Source organism: Mobula hypostoma, chromosome 2, assembly GCF_963921235.1.
Source record: "Mobula hypostoma chromosome 2, sMobHyp1.1, whole genome shotgun sequence".
Classification (NCBI taxonomy): domain Eukaryota; kingdom Metazoa; phylum Chordata; class Chondrichthyes; order Myliobatiformes; family Myliobatidae; genus Mobula; species Mobula hypostoma.
The window spans coordinates 249,584,039-249,603,889 of record NC_086098.1 but is presented as its reverse complement, the minus strand read 5'-3'; the positions used below and the strand labels follow the sequence as shown (position 1 = coordinate 249,603,889).

Below are 19,851 nucleotides of genomic sequence, written 5' to 3'. Positions count from 1 at the left end.
TTAGATTAGAATATGAGGACACGCGGTCCTCTTTTGTTGTCATTTAGTAATGTATGCATTAAGAAATGATACAATATTCCTCCGTGATATCACAGAAACACAGGACAGACCAAGACTGAAAAACTAACAAAAACCACATAATTATAACATATAGTTACCACAGTGCAACAATACCATAATTTGATGAAGAACAGGCCATGAGCACAGTAAAAAAAGTTCAAAGTCTCTCGTAAGTCCCATATCTCACGCAGACGGGAGAAGGAAGAAAACTCTCCCTGCCATGCCCGACCACAGTCCGACTCTGAGTCGTCCGAAAACTTCGAGCCTCCGATCAGCTCTCCGACACCGAGTACCGAGCACCATCTCTGCCGAACGCTTCGACCTCAGCCTTGTTCGCCAGCAGCAGGTAAAGCCGGGATTTTGAGGCCTTCCCTCCGGAGATTCTCGATCGCACAGTAGCAGCGGCAGCGAACCGGGTATTTCAGAAATTTCTCCAGATGTTCCTCTGTGCCTTCTCACGACTGTCTGCATCAAATCAGAATTGTGCACGGCATCCTACTTACAAATACGATATCATTTCACCGGAGAGCTGCGCGCGCTGCGTCGTTCCGCCATCTTCTCCTCCCTCCTCCTTAACTCTATACCCGCAATATATCCGCAACCTTATCTCTACTTCGGAAAGGAAGGGTTGGGTATTCCGGTAAATTTAACTGAAAAACAGCGGCCCTGTCTCGTCAGGGGACAGATTCAGTACCTCATTTAACCATTGCCATACGCTTGCCTCACCACGCAAAACAGATAGGTCCAATGATAAAACGATTGAAATCAGCAACAGCCATAGACCGAACTAAAGACTTGGAGTGGTTTGGGCCTGAAGAGGGACGTGTATACCTGTCCAGTATTTCCTACTTGTCGGGAGCCCCGCCTTCCTTCTCAGCAAAGTTCCAAAGACAGCAACCACCCGGAACGCCAAGTCCAGCCGCCCTTCTGGCATCAGAAGCAATCGACGCAAAATTATGGGCTCTACACAAGACGCATATGGGCAGGGTGCTCACTGCAAGAGACCACTGTGTCACACTGAAGAAGAACGCAGTCTTACCATGTATCAGACAATACCGACTGGCCCCTGAGGCAGAGGAGAGCATAGCCCCTGCTCAAACTGCTCAAACAAGGGGTTCTCAGACCTACTGTTAGCCCCTGTAACACGCCCATACTGCCCATACCTAAAGTCGTACGACCCAATGAGTGGCGTTTTGGCATTCCTGCCGATGCTAACGTTTATACCGTGGTTGACCCGAGTTCCGCCTTTTTCTCCATCCAGACGGCCAATATCTGTTTGCCTTTACTTGTAAAGGACAGCAATATACTTGGACTCGATTACCCCCGGGGTACACCGAAAGTCCAGCCGTGTCCAGCAGCGGTTAAGCACGATTTGGACTAGTGTCAACTAGGGAGAGAATCCACTTTGTTACAATATGCTGATGATCTCTTAGTGGCGTCTTTTACTCTATCAGTCTGCTTAAAAGACTCGATAACTTTGCTCCAGTTTCTAGCCGCTCGTGGACATCGGGTGTCAAGATCAAAGCTACAATTCTGCCAGTCACAGGTGCAATGCCTTGGCTTCCGCTTGAGGGCTGGAGTTCGAGAGATAGGGCCGGGCCAAATACAGGCCATCCTGCGAATACCACCGCCTAAGACGAAGAAGGAAGTCCTTTCCTTCCAGGGAATGGTTAGCTACTGCCGTCAGTGGATCCACGATTACCGTCTACATGATGCCGTAAGGAATCAGGTGGCCAACATATATTCGGACTCTCGTTACGCCTTTGGGGTGGTGCATGATTTTGCCCAAATATGGAAAAATAGGGGTTTCATTACCTCAGCAGGAAAGTCCATAAAACGTTCACGACAAGTATTGAATCTTCTCGAAGCTATTCAACTGCCTAAGCAGCTAGCAATTATCAAATGTGAGGCACACACCAATGCTGCAGATGAAATTTCCCAAGGAAATGCCCGACCGGACCAAGCGGCAAAGAAAGTTGCTTTAACTCAACAGCCTATTTTACCAGGCCTTCGCGAATCGCACACAACGCCTCTCCCTGCCTTAGAGCCCTCTGAGCTGCAGGTAGTACGGCAGGATTCTAGTCCCCAGGAAAAGCGGGCATGGGAAAAGGCCCACTGTCACTATAAAGATGGTTTTTGGTTCCACCCCGACGGGAGGGTGGCGTGTCCTCGAAGCTTTTTTTGCCCCTGTGCCGCCTGGCGCATAACACAGGCCCACATGGGCAACGGAGGGGTGCAGCATGCAATCAATCAGCAATGGTACGCACCCGGGATAACACCTGCAATACTGAAAATTGTCCGTGCGTGCATAATTTGCCAGAGAAATAATCAGGGCAAATGGCCGGCGAAATTCGAACATCTCCCGATGCCTAAAATGCCGTTTGAAAATTTGCAAATTGATTTCGTACATATGCCGTCAGCGTCGGGGTATAAATACATGATAGTGATAGCTGACATGTTCACTCGATGGGTGGAGGCCTATCCCACACGAAAGGATGATGCTCAAACAGTGGTAAAAATATGATGGAAGGAAATACCCCGGTACGGAATGCCCATGGGAATAAACAGTGACAGAGGAACACATTTCTCGGGTCGAATCGTGAAAGATTTGGTGCAAGCCATGGGGTTCCAATGGAAATTACATATCCCTTATCAGCCTCAGTCCAAGATAGTAGAGAGGATAATGGGGAATTGAAAGTAGCCCTGTCTAAAGTATGCCAGGACAATAAGCTATCCTGGCCGGAGGCTTTCCCTGTGGTGTTATATTCTATAAGCTATCCTGGCCGGAGGCTCTCCCTGTGGTGTTATATTCTATGCGGAATAAGAAAAATAGGGCCATTGGTCTGACCCCTCATGGAATCCTTATGGGGTGCCCCATGACAACTGGGATTCGACCCTCTGTCACCACTGAGAGACTGTCCCTGATCTGGAATGATGAACAGACCTTAGCGTACGCCCAAGCATTATGCAAAACGGCCGCCGAGCTGCATGAGAGAGTGAGATACGCAGACCCTATGGGTAGCGAGAATATGCATCCTTTCCAACCCGGTGATAGAGTATGTGTAAAGGAGCTTAAGAAAGACTCTCTTTCTCCTAGGTGGAAGGACCCTTACACGGTGCTGCTAACAACCCGAACAGCGGTGAAGGTGAAGGAGAAGAAGAATGGATTCACGCTACTAGGTGCAAACTGCACCAGGAGTTGGAAGACAAGAAAGCATGAAGCTGACAAACCAGATGCATTTGTGGGGACTGATACTGGGGGGAGTTAGTGTGGCATCGTCCAAAAATACCTTTTTGTCTTTGTGTCACACTTATGCCAAACATCAAAGTGAAGAATTGGACTCTTGTTGGATGTGTGTAAAGATACCTCAGCATCCACCCAGAGAATGTCCCTGGAGGGGATCCCCCTGAATGGAAGCGAAATGCTCTCCACGTACTTTATGAACCAAAACAACAAATTCTCAAACATCCTCAGACCAAGAGATCGGCAGAAAATGATGAAGGATTGTAATGTCAGCAAAGGGGATTGTGGATGTAACTGTTTCAACGGATGGTACCTCCGTACCGTGACGGAGGGAAAAAGGATACCCTCCTTTGAGTCAGTAAATACACAGAAAACTGTAAACGAGTTTGTTACGGTAATACGGCGGGCGGAAATGGGACATTTTTGGCTAATAGCTCTTGTAATGAACAGAAGGCGGGTCCTCCTCGACATACTCCTAATGGAACTTACTGGGTATGTGGGGAAAGAGCTTATCCTTGACTTCCAGGGCCGCCAGGCGGAAATGGGAATGTGTCCTCAGGAAATTGGATGGGCTGCTATTACCTGACCTATATAGTACCCTCCGTGCATCCTATAAAATATATATCGCAACACCCTTATTTAAGGCGAAGTAAGCGAGGGGTAACGGAAAGTGGAAGGTTTTGGATGTTAGCATTTCCTTCATATGGTGTGGCCCGAAATTCGAGAGAATGTATTAATATTGCAGCCGCTCTAGAGAAATTGGCCAATGACACTGCCGATTCCCTAACTGACGTGGAGACGCAAGTGAAAGACCTAACGACAGAAGTAGTTGCCCTTAGAATGGGAACCTTGCAAAATAGAATGTCCCCGGACCTGCTCTTAGCCGAAAAAGGAGGGACATGCGCCGTGGTTGGGCAGGAATGGTGTACTTATATTCCCGATGCCTCAGAAAACATAACTGACCTTAGTCAACACATAAGGGGAAAGAGTGAGCAGATTAGGAAGATAGGGGAATAGCTTAAGAATTTTGGTTCAGGAACGAAATGGTGGCAAATAATAGAGGAATGGTTTTCTGGCTGGGGAAGCTGGATTACCCATGGGATAATTATAATGGTAATGATATGTGTTTTAGGGTGCTGTGTATGTGGAGCATTACGATTGTGTTGTTACCAGTTAATGAAAAGAGCCTTACACGGACCCGAAAATGTCCCCATGATACCCCAGATGCTGAGAGAAATGCGCAGTAGGCGAAACAGGTGGGGAGCGAAGGTACGTCCTGGCAAAGAAAGACCCTTTCCGGAGGGATATGAACCCGCCACCATGAGGAAGAGGAGGAATTGCCTCATGAGGAGTGTTGATCTGAAAAGATCAACGAGAAGGGAATTGTGGAAGAATTTAAGACTCTTTGGATATGTAGGGGTTAACCTAATCGCTTGTGAATACTCCTAAGATTTATCTAAAGACCTTGCAAGAAGCAGTTTGCGGCGCCAGCTGGAGTGCGACCAAAATGTTGTGATTTAGTTCAAGCTTCAAAGTCACGTAATGTTCTTGTTTGTTGCAATCTCGTTCCAAGTTCAAAGTCAAGCAAAGTTTTTGTTAAGTGCTTTTAGTTACGTACGCTGTGTCTATATAATGAAGCGTGTCTGAAAGCTAACCAGAGTCCCTAGACACCGCTGTAAGGTGCGGAAGCTCTCCGTGGTAACATGCATAATTAAAGTCCTTTAGTCTGAAACAACTCGCTGAGTCGGCCTGATTTGTTCTGTCTGCTGCTTCTGCGATTTATCCGCAACAAACCCAGATGGAAAATCCCGAGTAGAGTCCCAAGCCGCCTGGATATCACTGAACATCCTTCCAGCAGCTCCTGCAGCCATGCTGGTGTCAAACGTTTGAAGAAGAGAGCGAAATCTTGACGACTGGGTCGACCAGGATCTGCATACCATCCGCATACTGTATTGTCCTTCGAAACAAATGGATATTTCCTAAAATTTTTCGCTTTAGTTCTTATTTTTCTTTAAAATCTACCCGATAATCTTTACTTCATCCCCTCCCTCCAGGTTTCACCTATCAACTTGTCTTTCTCTCTCCTCTCCCTCCACTTTTAAATCTACTCCTCAACATTTTTTTCTCCAATCCTGCCGACGGGTTTCGTCCCAAAACATCGGTTGTACTCTTTTCCACAGCTGAGTTCCTCCTGCCTGTGTGTTGCTTGGATTCTGTCTTGTTAAGCAGCCTCATGTCTGTTATCCTTAGTAATAGACTCCAACACTTTCCGAACCACCGAGGTTGGACTAACGGGCCTATGATTTCCTTTCTTTTGCTTCCTCCCTTCTTAAAGAGTGGAGTGACATTTTCAATCTTCCAGTCCTCTGGGACCATGTCAGAATCAAGTGATTCTTGAAAGATCATGAACAATGCACCCGTTATCTCTTCAGCAACCTCTCTTAAGACTCTGGCCCAGGTGACCTATCCACCTTAAGACCTTTGAGTTCGCCTATCATCTTTTTCTTTGTAATAGCAATGGCACTCACTCCTGCTCCCTGACACTCACTGACCTCTGTTAGACTGCTAGTGTCTTCCACAGTGAAGACAGATGCAAAGTACCCATTAAGTTAATCTGCCTTTTCTTTGTCCCCCATTACTATCTCACCAGCATCATCTTCCAGTGGTCCAATATCAACGCTCACCTCCCCTTTACTCTTTATATAGCTGAAAAAACTTTTGGTCTCCTGCTTTAAATTATTGGTTGGTGTACCCTCATATTTCATCTGTTCTCTTCTAATAGCTGTTTAGTTGCCTTTTGTAGGATTTTAAAAGCTTCGCAATCATCCAACTTTCCACTCACTTTTGCTACCTTATATACCCTTTCCTTGGCTTTTATGCATTCTTAACTTTCCTTTGTCGGCCACGGTTGCCTACCCTGCCATTTGTTCCTCAGTGGGACATATCTATCTTGCGCCTTGTGAACAAATCCCGGAAAGATCAGCCACCTCTGCTCTGCTGTCATCCCCAGCAGTGTCCTCCAATCCACCTGAACGAGCTCTTCCCTCTTCCCTCATGCCTCATGCCTTTATTCCAAAGCGATAGAGATACATGTGGGTCATGCTTTTCCCTCTCAAATTGTAGTATGGATTCAATCATGTTATGATCACTGCTTACGTTAAGCTCCCTAATAAGATCTGGGTTATTCTACTGTTTGAAGTAATTGCTGTAGTTTCACTAGTAAAAAAGTGCAGAAACACTGATACTGGTTCCATGCATCGCATGCAACAGATCCGGATTACCCCATACACAACACACATTGCCAGTGAAACGTTCGGATCCGGCACACGTGGCTGTCGGCTAATATGGTTTTAAATTATTATTCTCGGTGTCAATGAAAGATTGAATCCAGTTGGCCATTTCCTCTAACTTGACGGCAAACCTGCTGCTATTTAAAGAGGCTCTCGCTAAATCAAGGCCGGGCGTTTAGAACTTCACCACACGTTGTACAATCCGCATGTGGATGGGAGAGGTCAGAGAGGAATAAACTGTCGACATTTCGGGCCGAGACTCTCACGCCCGCTCTACCGCATCATCCAAGTTCCTTCGGTAGCGGGTCTGGTTCCAGATCAGAAGGCTGCGTGTTCGAATCACGTCGAGGTCACAAACGTAGTGTTGGATTTTGTTGCCACAAAGTTTGCGGCGGGTCTGCTCAGGAATTCAGCGCACTTTCCCTTTTGGTGTCACGGCGGACAAACATTTGACAGGTGCTCGTCTTTGTCGAAGTTCAACAATGAAATGTGAATGCTTTATACTGTGGCGAAAATAAAATAATCGTTTTCTTCTAAAAAAAAAATAACCTGCGCACTCTGGAATCCGACAAAGAAAACAGTGCCAACGTTCAGCAGATCAGGCACCATCTCTGGAGGGAAGGAGCTACATTTCCAGCACATTCTGCGTTCTCTCCATCTTTGCATTATCATTTATCTTCCTTCGGAAAGCTGGTGAAAGCCGCCGCCTGGCCCGCTGAACATTAACAGCGTCTTCAAAGTTCGCATTTTTAACCTCACAATGTTTAAAGATTGACAAAGAGTAAACATCCGGCAAAGGAGAAGGTTCTGGTAAAATGGAGGTTGTAACTATTTTATGCAAAAGACAGTTGCTTGTCGGGTTCTTCCATGTGAATCACAGCTAAGAATCTTGAGTAACTGCTGACTGTCACATAAAATCAATTCTACGCTTCGTGGGACGTTCTGCCGTTTCCGTCTTTTCACTGATGATTGTTACATCGTAATGTCAATTGAAGTGAACAATCGAGAAAATGTGGAGACTCTGATTGAAGATTTCCAGCTCGACATAAAACAAGGAAACTCGGTTAGAGACAGGGAACGATAACCAGGGTTCTGTTCTGGCCATTGCGGGTTCTGTTCGGAATTCTATCCCGCATAATTTGAAATGGTTCCGAATTCTGGATTCAACGCTTGGGCGGTAACAGTGTCGTCACGGACAGCCCCGGTGGGTTCGTACCCGAAAATATGCTGTTCTGGAGAAGATTTTCATCGCGGCTCCTTCTGCAGGAGAAGAAATGCATGGGGATGTGGCGAAACGGAAACTTGCAACATCCTATTGCTTTCAAATGTTTCTATATATAATTTAAAGGTACAACATTGATCTTCCCTCCCAAAGTGCGCGGGCAGCCCAAGCAAACCCATGTAAATTGTAACTAATTTGAGATTTTGGAACATGCGTGGAAACCGACACCTACGCGGGCACAAGAAGAACAATTTTCTCACAGACCCCAGCAGAATCGAACCCAGATCAGCAGCACCACACAGTGGGCCCCGCAAATCAACAACTCACGACCCAGGTTAGATTCCAACCGACGTGTGCAAACCACCAAGTGTTAGCAAGCCATCGCCTTATTCCCATGGCCAATTTATCCGTTCCTGTAAATGAGCTTCAGGAATCCACTGCTGCAAGAGGATGGGAACTGGTGGACTAGGTGTGTCGCTTCTACAGTTTAAGAACAACTTAAAGGGAACGAGGGCTTGCAGTTGACAAATTGCGATTAATTTCCTGTTGAAGAATTTTTGTCTATATGTCCCAGCATAGTTGATACGGGCTCTATGGCGCAATGGATAGCGTGTTGGACTTCTACGGTTATGTAATGAAGTAATTCAAAGGTTGTGGGTTCGAGTCCCACCAGAGTCAATGTTTTAACTAGAATCGATTTTACATTATCAAGGTCGGAATTCGAGAGACTGATGACGTCACCTGATGGAGGAAAAATTAGAAAACTAGGTCATACTTTCAAATAATCAAGTTGTTCACGTAATACGGCTAAGAAAATATATCTAAGTGTTGAAATCTTACGGGAAACTGAGTCTCTGGTTACTTCACAGACCGGTAGTGTCATGGTCTGGTCCGTGAAGTCCGCATTCTGGTTCACGCCCCCGATCCATCGACTCTTGCTCCAGGTTTTGCTGTCTACCCTGTTTCTGTTCCTGTTGAGCACTAATTGAGGCAGCTGATTCTCGTTGGGGCTGTCTGCATAAATACTTCCAGAGACCAGGGCGTGGCAGCTGGATTTTTCTTGTCCTTACTCCTTCTATCCCTTCCCCTGCCTTCTGTTTCCTTGCCTGTAGCCTTGCCTTGTCTTGCCGGTGACTCTCGCCTCGCCTGAAGTTCTTGTCTCACCTTGCATTGCCTGAAGTTTTGCCTTGTCTTGCTGGTAACTCTCACCTCGTCTCGCCTGAAGTCTTGTCCTGGAGCCACGCTGTATCTAGCTCCCTTCCTGTCCCTTGCCTCCGCCGGGTAGGTCAGGCTGTCTTGCCGTTACCCTGCGGTTAGCTCTGTCCCTTCCTGTCCCTTGCCTCCGCCGGGTAGGTCAGGCTGTCTTGCCGTTACCCTGCGGTTAGCTCTGTCCCTTCCTGTCCCTTGCCTCCGCCGGGTAAGTCAGGACAGATTGCCGTTACCCTGCGGTGGGTTCTGTCCCTTCCTGTCCCTTGCCTCCGTGAGGTGGAGATCCGCACCCAGCCCAGGTGATCAGCGCCCTGCCAGGTGATCTGCGCCCTGCCCAGGAGTACCGCACCCAGCCCATGGGGAGCTTCAAGACCCCAAGCCTCTAGCCAAGCCTCGCCTCAAGTCTCTAGCCAAGCCTCGTCTCAAATCTCTGGTCTCCAGTCTCGCCTCAAGTCTCTGGTGCCAAGCCTCGCCTCAAGTCTCTGGTCTCCAGCCTCGCCTCAAGTCTCTGGTCTCCAGCCTGGCCTCAAGTCTCTGGTCACCAGCCTCGCCTCAAGTCTCTGGTCTCCAGCCTCGCCTCAAGTCTCTGGTCTCCAGCCTCGCCTCAGGTCTCTGGTCTCCAGCCTCGTCTCAAGTCTCCAGCCAAGCCTCGCCTCAAGTCTCCAACCTTGCCTCGCCTCTGGTCTCCAGCCTTGCCTATCCTCTGGTCTGGAGCCGTGCCTCGCCTCTGGTTTCCAGCCTTACCTCGCCTCTGGTCTCCAGCCTTGCCTCGCTTCAAGCCTCAAACCTTGCCTCACCTCAAGCCTGAAGACTCCAGCCTCGTCCTGCCTGCCAGCCAAGTCACGTCCTTACCTAGTTCTGGGGTCCGAGCCAGAGGCAAGACCCAGGGTCTGGGTCCTTGTCCTGTCTCTGGCTCGGAGTCCAAGCCCTGGCTCCTAGCTCTCTTGTCCAGTCCTGTTCCGGGTTCCCGGTTTTCTTGTTCATGTCCTGGCCCTCACTCTGTATCCTGGTCCTGTCCCTACTTCGTGTCTGTGTCTTGCACTTGGGTCCGTTCCCAGCCACCCCCTTATGACAGGTAGATGAATTCCTGAAAGCCAGATCGAGGCACATGCGCTCGCGCGCGCACGGGAAAAAGATGAATGATGCACATTCAAAACCAAAGGAAGGTATTCACCCCGAAAGACAACAGCTGAATCACATCTGGAACAAGTGAAGACACATTAATGCCAACAGCTACGGAAGTAGTCAGAGTCTCACAAATTGTACAGTTCCTAGAAGAGGGAAACAATTTGGCGCATAGAGAGAAGGAAACATGATTACAAATGCCCAGACTGATACAGACGGGCAAACAAACCTGACACTGAGGAAGGGCGACAATCTCACTCACGAAAAGACAGAGGCATCACCTACAGAGATGAAGAGAGATACTTGCATACAGAGCCAAAGATTCTCAACAAATACTGAGCAGAGCAGGACGTTCTGACCGGATAGATCGAAAATGTATTTCGGATATTCATGTTCATATTCGTCTTTTTCTATATTTTTGCTTCCAATTCCATGCAGGTGATCACTCTGAACATATATCAGCTCTCATGTGCACTGAGCTGCTTGAAGGAATAGCTTCGGACTGCCTTTCCATCCTAACCGTTCGGCACTTGTACCGTAACTGGAAGCTGCTTCACACAATGGCGGGCTGTTTGTAGATACACCAAATCCGGGCACTTATTTTATGAGTGAAATAACCGGCGCCATCCATTTCAGCTTTGAATGGAGAGATATATCAACCCAGAAAGGGGCTTGCCGTGGAAACCGGACTGGTGAGGTATAAGAGTAGGAGAGGTATGGTTTCCCAACCATTCTGATGACGGTCTTTCAGGCACGAAGTCAAGCAAAGGGAATTGCTGAACCTCAGATCTAAGAGTTTGGAGATAAGTATGCTTGGAAGTTGAGTACTGGAGACTAAGTTGCAGTTCATGAATAATACGTGCGCTGACACTGCTCCACAGATAATTACAGGACGATGTAGATGCCATTGGCGGTCTAGCTGTTTCGACAAATTGCAGTTCTTCGAGGTTTTCTGAGATACTGCAGTTGGTAAGTGCCATAACCAACTCTAGAAGGAAAAATATATAATTATTATTTACCAAAACTCTCCGGACTCTGGGAAGATTCCGGCGTATTGGAAGACGGCGAACGTCACGCCACAGTTCATAAAAGGATGCCGGCAAAAGCCAGTTAATATTAGCCAGTTAGGTTATCATGAGTAGTTGGGAAAATACTTGAAGTTATCATTAAGAAGAAATAGCGTGGCATTTCAAAAAAATGGATCCATCAGGCAGACACAGCATGGATTCAGCAAATGCAGGTCCTGTTTGGCAAACTTTTTTGAGGATATAATGAACACAGTGGATAGAGGGGATCAGGTAGATGTTACTTACTTGGATTTCCAGAAGGCGTTCGATAAGGAGCCACATAAAAGACTTATCCATAAGACAAGGATGCATAGATCTAGGGGTGACGTATTAGCATGGATAGAGAATTAGTTAACCATTAGAAAGCAGAGAGTTGGGATACAAGGGTGTTTCTCTGGTTGGCAATCAGTGGTGAGCGGTGTGCCACAGGGGTCAGCGCTGGGCCCGCAACTGTTTACAATATAGGTTAACAATCTGAAAGAGGGTAACGACTGTAGTGAATCTAAGTTTGCTGATGACACTAACTTGAGTGAAAAAGCAAATTGTGCAGAGGATATGGAAAGTCTGTAGAGAGATATAGATAGGTTAAGTGAGTGGGAAAGGGACTGGCAGATGGAGTACAGTGTTGGTAAATGCGAAGTCATCCATTTTGGAAGGAAAATGGAAGATCAGATTACTATTTAAATGCTAAAAGATTGCAGCATGCTGCCGTGCAGAGGGACTTGGGAGTGCTTGTGTATGAATCACAAATGGTTGGTTTGCAGGTGCAGCAAGCTATCAAGAAGGCAAGTGCAACATTGGCCTTCATACCAGACATGGCAGACCAATTGAAAAATTACTTTAGTTCTGTCTTCACTAAGGAGGACATAAATAATCTTCCAGAAATAATAGGGGACAGAGGGTCCAGTGAGATGGAGGAACTGAGCGAAATACATGTTAGTAGGGAAGTGGTGTTAGGTAAATTGAAGGGATTGAAGGCAGATAAATCCCCAGGGCCAGATGGTCTGCATCCCAGAGTGCTTAAGGAAGTAGCCCAAGAAATACTGGATGCATTAGTGATAATTTTTCAAAACTCGTTAGATTCTGGACTAGTTCCTGAGGATTGGAGGGTGGCTAATGTAACCCCACTTTTTAAAAAAGGAGGGAGAGAGAAACCGGGGAATTATAGACTGGTTAGCCTAACGTCGGTGGTGGGGAAACTGCTGGAGTCAGTTATCAAAGATGTGATAACAGCACATTTGGAAAGCGGTGAAATCATCGGACAAAGTCAGCATGGATTTGTGAAAGGAAAATCATGTCAGACGGATCTCATAGAATTTTTTGAGGATGCATCTAGTAGAGTGGATAGGGGAGAACCAGTGGATGTGGTATATTTGGATTTTCAAAAGGCTTTTGACAAGGTCCCACACAGGAGATTAGTGTGCAAACTTAAAGCACACGGTATTGGGGGTAAGGTATTGATGTGGATAGAGAATTGGTCAGCAGACAGGAAGCAAAGATGGGAATAAACGGGACCTTTTCAGAATGGGAGGCGGTGACTAGTGGGGTACCGCAAGGCTCAGTGCTGGGACCCCAGTTGTTTACAATATATATTAATGACTTGGATGAGGGAATTAAATGCAGCATCTCCAAGTTTGTGGATGACACGAAGCTGGGTGGTAGTGTTAGCTGTGAGGAGGATCCTAAGAGGATGCAGAGTGACTTGGATAGGTTGGGTGAGTGGGCAAATTCATAGCAGATGCAATTTAATGTGGATAAATGTGAAGTTATCCACTTTGGTGGCAAAAATAGGAAAACAGATTATTATCTGTATGGTGGTCGATTAGGAAAAAGGGAGGTGCAACGAGACCTGGGTGTCATTATACACCAGTCATTGAAAGTGGGCATGCAGGTACAGCAGGCGGTGAAAAAGGCGAATGGTATGCTGGCATTTATAGCAAGAGGATTCGAGTACAGGAGCAGGGAGGTACTACTGCAGTTGTACAAGGCCTTGGTGAGACCATACCTAGAGTATTGTGTGCAGTTTTGGTCCCCTAATCTGAGGAAAGATATTCCTTGCCATAGAGAGAGTACAAAGAAGGTTCACCAGATTGATTCCTGAAGATGGCAGGACTTTCATATGAAGAAAGACTGGATGAACTGGGCTTGTTCTCGTTGGAATTTAGAAGATTGAGGGGGGATGTGATTGAAACGTATAAAATCCTAAAGGGATTGGACAGGCTAGATGCAGGAAGATTGTTCCCGATGTTGGGGAAGTCCAGAACGAGGGGTCACAGTTTGAGGATAAAGGGGAAGCTTTTTAGGACCGAGATTAGGAAAAACTTCTTCACGCAGAGAGTGGTGAACCTGTGGAATTCTCTGCCACAGGAAACAGTTGAGGCCAGTTCACTGGCTATATTTAAGAGGGAGTTAGATATGGCCATTGTGGCTACGGGGAGCAGGGGGTATGGAGGGAAGGCTGGTGCAGGGTTCTGAGTTGGATGATCAGCCATGATCATAATAAATGGCGGTGCAGGCTCGAAGGGCCGAGTGGCCTACTCCTGCACCTATTTTCTATGTTTCTATGTTTCTATACCTATAGGGACTGCAACTAAAAGCAGGGAGGTTATGCTGCAAATGTATAGGTAACTGGTGAGGCCGCATCTGGAGTACTGTTTGAAATTCTGGTCTCCTTAGTTGAGGAAGGATATATTGGCTTTGAAGGCGGTGTAAAGGAGGTTCACCAGGTTAATTCTACAGATGAGGGTGTTAGACTTTGAGGAGAGACTGAGTCGCCTGGGACTTTACTCAGAAGATTGAGAGAAGATCTAATAGAAACATATGAAATTATGAAAGGGATAGATAAGATAGAAGCAGGAAAGTTATTTCCCCTAGTAGGTGAGACTAGAACTAGGGGACATAGACTCAAGATTCGAGGGAATAAATTTAGGATGGAGATGAGGAGGAACTGCTTTTCCCAAAGAGTGGTGAATCTGTGGAATTCACTGCCCAATGAAACAATGGAGGCTGCCTAAGTAAATATATTTATGACAAGGTTGGAATTAAGGGTTATGGGAAAAGGCAGGTAAATGGAGGTGAGTCCATGGTCGGATCAGCCATGACCTTCTTGACGGAGGAGCAGGCTCGACGGGCCGGATCATATTTCTGCTCATATTTCTTATGTTATTATGTTCTTATATTAGCCAGGAATCTAACTCGTGTCTACCGCGTGGCAGGCGAGAATTTTACCAGTTAACCACCCAGCCATGTATTTACTTAAATCAATGTGAATTCTATATCAGTACTACACTTATCAGACTATTTTTGAATTTTTCAGAAATATAAATTGTTCACGGAATAGACATCCCACCGAATTTTCCTGAACACTCCTTGATTAGCTAAGTACAGATTATTCCGGCCGCTTGGTTTTCGAAGACGACCTAATGTCAACAGAGAAGCGGCCTGCAATTGCCTGGCTCTTCCCTACTGCCCTTCTTCGACAGATTTCCTCAACATTCATCCAGCATCTCCTCCTGTGGCCGGCAGATATTAAACAATATATCTCTTCAAAAACCCCTTTGCCCCCCAAGGCAGTATAACCTCCCTGCTGTTAATGCAGGACGGCCACCAGTGTAGGTTTGGAACATAGACTGTTCCACGGTGCAGACATGCAGACAGGTATAGCTGGGTGGAGGATAAACAAGCAAGAGCAATTTACTTAATAGGTCTGGCCATCGGAAAATACCGTGTAGAAATCAATGTGAAAAATCAGCAGAAATATGCTGAATTAAAAGAGGCATTTGAAAGACCAAGGAACATGTATGATGTTTACATTATCCTAATAGTAATATCTGTATCTGTGACCATCCCTAAGTCAGTACACAATAGTATTAAACATTTCAGCCGACGCAACTATATTTTATGTAAATCCCCAGAAAGACATCACGAGAATAGTTCGAAATTTCTAAATATAGCTCGGGTTTTGCCAGCTTGAGCTGAGAAAAGTAATAATAATAAATATTATTAATTGCTATTAATATTATTTTATTATATTTTTCTATGTTTCTATGTATGTCCTATGTTTTCTGAGCTCAAGCTGGTAAAACCTGAACTACGAGCATAGCCAAGCACGCTCAGTTGCTAATTTGTCAATTGCTTGGATCTTTTCGACTATTCTAGTGGCATTTAGTATTGTGGCTTTCTGAAGCTTTATATACAGTGCCTATAAAAAGTATTCAAACCCATCTACCGCCCCCTCCTCTCCCCCTCCCCTCCCCTCCCATCCCCGGCCCTGCCCTGTCCTTGGCAGTTTTAAAGTTTTATTGTTTTCCAATATTGAATCACGGCGGATAGTGGATTTAATTTGGCTTTTTTGACACTGATCAACAGAAAAAGGTACTTTCGTGTCAAGGTGAAAACAGATCTCTACGAAGTTACCTAAATTAATTACAAAATAATTGATTGCCTAAGTGCTCAATCCTCTTTAATACGGCACACCAAATCATCACTGGAGCAGCCAAGTCGTTCCAGAGGTCACATAATTAGTTCAATGGAAATCTGTTTTTGGAGATCAGAGTGCAGTTAAGGTGTTTGAATTGATTGTAGTAAAAATATACCTGTGTCTGGAAGGACCAGTTGCTGATGAGTCAGTAACCTGACAAAAACTACACGACAAAGACAAAAGAACACTCCAAGCCACTCCACGAAAATATTATTGAAAAACACATGTCAGGAGATGGATACAAGAAAATTTCAAAATTACTAAATATCCCTTAGTATTGCCTAAGTCAATCACCAAGAAATGGAAAGCATTTGGCACAGTTGAAAATCTGCCTAAAGCAGGTCGTCTTCAAAATCTGAGTGATCGTGTTAGAAGGGAACAAGTGTGGGAAGCCACCAAGAGGCCTATAACAACTCTAGAGGAGTTCCTAGCTTCTGTGGCTGAGATGGGAGAGTGTCACAACCACGGATTCGGCAGCTCAACAGATTCGGCAATTACGCTTGTGAATATGCACGTGTCAGCTAATTATTATTTCATTTTGACCGTATTCTTTTCGTCTGTATTCTGCATTCTTTTCGTCGTAGCGCTTGTCGAGACCTGAGCAAAGCACGGCAACGTTTTACTGCCTGCTTTCATTCGGCCTTGAGGAATTCGATAGTCGAGGTAACTGACGCTGAAGACTAGGTAATTGAATCTGTTCTGAGTGAAGTTACGGAAGCAATGAGGCAGATAATCTCGTGCCGACAAGCCCAGCCTCATGCGGAAGAACAGGTATCATCCCTTGCCACAGCTGTTCACAGCTCGCTACAGACAATCCGACTCATGTGTCTGCGATTTCCGCTCACTGTGGACAGCCAGCGTCAGCTGACCGCCATTAGCGTTCTCGCCAACGCAATTCAGCAGCCTCTGGCCGTGTCAGCCTCACTTCCAGCATCTCGCATGTCCTACTTTTCAACTGCCCCAACAGTCTTTGCTACTAATGCTCCCGCACCCGCACCAGAACTGAATCCCGCCTTCGGAGCCCCACAAACTCCCGCGTCCGTACAGGAACCGAAACTTCCACCACCAGGCAGGTACTCTGGTGATCCCGATGGTTGTAGGAATTGTATTACCCAATGCGAGCTGACATTCCAAGTCCAGCCAGGTTGCTTTGGTGCTAATACGCGAAAACTGCGATCCATTGTCGATTTCCCAGATGGGCTCGCACTCAGCCTGTTAAACGCTTTACGGGAACAAGGGGACCCTGCAGCCCAGTCGTTCCGACATTTCATTGCAGAGTTATGAAGGGTATTTGGCCTTCCAGTACAGGGTCAGGAAGCTGCTCACCGACTATTGGATCTGCGCCAAGGCAAAGGGACGGTGAGAGTCTATGCAGTCAAATTCCAAACGCTTGCAGTAAAGGCGGGTTGGAATGAGAGATCTTTCATAACTGCCTTCCAGCGTGGACTGAACACAGGGGTCCGACACGAGTAGGGTAGTCTGGATGACCTGACTAATCTGACTGTTCGAGTTGACGACCGGGTAACTGAGTGGCGTAGTGAAAGCCGTCTGATCACCGTTTTTCCTCGCCCTCTGTGCAAGGAGGGTGCATGCGCCTGTCTCAGGAGAAACGAGAGCATTGCAGGGGAACAGGCCCTTGCCTCTGCTGTGCCGATCCAGGACATTTCCGGGCGGCAATCCCAAGCGTCCAGTTAAAGAGAATACCCATCAGCAGGGAGAGGTGTCCTGACAGGCCGATTCTCTCTCCAGTCGGCTTCCCCTAATTGTATAATGATCGTAGTTTCTTTGTCGTGGAAGTCTCTGACCCATGAAGTTAAGGTGATTATCGACTTCGGTGCAGCGGAAATCTAATGGACATCTCTCTATCTTGTAGATGAGGAGTTCCAACTCAGAAATTAAGAGAGAAGATCAACGTCAAGGCGCTGGACGGTCGTGATCTGGGCTCGGGCGCGATCCACCTTTCTACAGAACCCCTCCAACTGGTGACCATAGTGAAGAACTCGCCTTGTATCTGGCTGATTCGCCTGAGCTGCCACTGGTACTTGGTCTCTCCTGGTTATCCCGACGTAACCCATGGATTGATTGACCTCTGAAAGCACTCCAAGAGCGGGGACCGGCTGCCTGTCTACCTGCCTAGATCCAGCTCAAGCTCAGCTCCGTTCCATGAATCCCCTCCTGTGTCAGCTCAGGATGTGGACCTGTCCGGGATTCCGGCTGAATATGCGGATCTCCTTGAGGTTTTCAGTGAAAGAAAGGCCACCACCCTACCCCCACATCGGCCATACGACTGTGCTGTAGACCTCGTACCTGGCACTAGTCCTCCGCGGGGCCGGCTGTTTTCCCTCTCTCGTCCTGAGACGGTGGCCATGTAGGAATACATCAAGGAGGCATTGGCCATAGACTTTATCCGTCCGTCAACCTCGCCGGCAGGAGCAGGGTTCTTTTTTGTGAGCAAGAAAGATGGCAGGCTCCGTCCGTGCATTGATTACCGGCTCCTGAACAACATCACTGTGAAGAACCGCTGTCCTCTTCCCCTGCTGACGTTCGAACATCTCCTGAGAGTAACCATGTTTTCTAAAATTGATCTTCGCAATGTTTATAATCAGGTTCGCATGAGAGAAGAGGATGAGTGGAAAACAGCTTTAAACACCTCTAATGGCCACTATGAGTACCTGGTGATGCCTTTTAGTCTGGCCAACGCCCCCGCTGTATAACAGCCCTCAGTTAACGATGTGCTCAGGGACATGTTGAACCAGTGTTTATGGTTGTGTAATTAGATGACAGACTTCTCTGTTCTTTCTCCCATCAGGAACATGTCCAGCATGTCCGGGGAGTTCTCAGGTGGCTTCTCGAAAATTACCTGTACGCCAAGCCCGAACAATGTGAGTTCCATAAAGACCAGGTGTCATTTTGGGGCTGCATACTTGCCCCATCCAGTGATCAAATGGACCCTAGTGAAGTTCAGGCAGTTACAGAGTGACCCAAGTCATCAACAGTTAAACAGGTACGGCGCTTCGTGGCGTCTACGAAATTTCGGCTATATCGCGACTCCCATCAGTGCACTCACCAGGAAGGTCTCGGCAGGATTCCACTGGACGGACGGTGCCGTCCAGGCATTTTCGAAGTTAAAGCGACGTTTCACCAGTGCCCCAATGCTGCAACACCCAGACACATCACAACCATTCACAGCCGAGAAGGATGCATCCGATACAGGTGTTGGAGCTGTCCTCTCTCGGAGTTATTTCTGCGGATAGCGGGCTACACCCTTCTGCCTTTCTTTCCCAGCGCTTGACTTCGGCCGAGAGGGGCTATGATGTTGGGAACCGGGAAGCTGTCAAGGAGGCCCTGGAGGAATGGCGACGCTGGCTGGAGGGGGCAGAACATCCTTTCTTGGTCCGGACAGATCACAAGGACCTCTCCTACTTTAGGATGCAAAGAGACTCAACTCTCGTCAAGCCCGGTGGGCTCTTTTCTTCACCCGGTTTAATTTCATCCCACCTATCGCCCCGGCAGCAAGAATACCAAGCCCACGCTCTCTCCCGACAGTTCGACAGATCTGAGGGCAATGCCGATCCGGAGGCTGGTCTGGTGTGTTCCAAAGTTTTGGAATGAGGGTCACTCCTCCCGTCTGGTTGAACATTCGGGAAGTCAACGGACCCAGGAGTTTATAAAAAGACAATTTTGGTGGCCATCTATGCCCCAGGATGTCCACCACTTTTACCTGCCTCTCCCACCTGCGCTCAGAACAAGACATCATGCTAGCGTCCTGCGAGTCTGTTATGTCCACTGCCTGTGCCTCTCCGCCCCTGGTCCCAACTCTCAGCAGATATCATCACTAGACTGATCCGTCTAATGGAAACACCGCCATTTTGGTCGTTGTGGATCAATTTTCCTAGTCTGCCCACTTCATTACCCTCCCTAAGCTCCCATTATCTCGTGAGACTGCCAAACTCATGGTTCAGCATGTGTTCGGTATCCGCGGACTCCCTCAATACATGATCGTGGACCACAGTTCACTTTCCGCTTTTGGAAGGCTTTCTGCTCTCCTGAAGGAGCCATGGCCAGTATCTCGTCTGGTTTCCACCCCCAATCCGATGGCCAGACGGAGAGTGAACCAGAAGTTGGGGACAACACTGCACTGCCTTGCCTCCTCT

At 47.2% G+C, this 19,851-nt stretch overlaps 1 non-coding gene across 1 annotated transcript; it reads left to right on the top strand.

Annotated features, from left to right (window-relative positions):
- The first annotated feature begins 8,403 nt into the window (after positions 1–8,403).
- On the top strand, positions 8,404–8,494 carry trnar-ucu (transfer RNA arginine (anticodon UCU)). Its single transcript is given in 2 exon segments — positions 8,404–8,440; positions 8,459–8,494. It is a non-coding gene; the product is annotated as a tRNA-Arg (tRNA).
- The last annotated feature ends 11,357 nt before the right edge of the window (positions 8,495–19,851 follow it).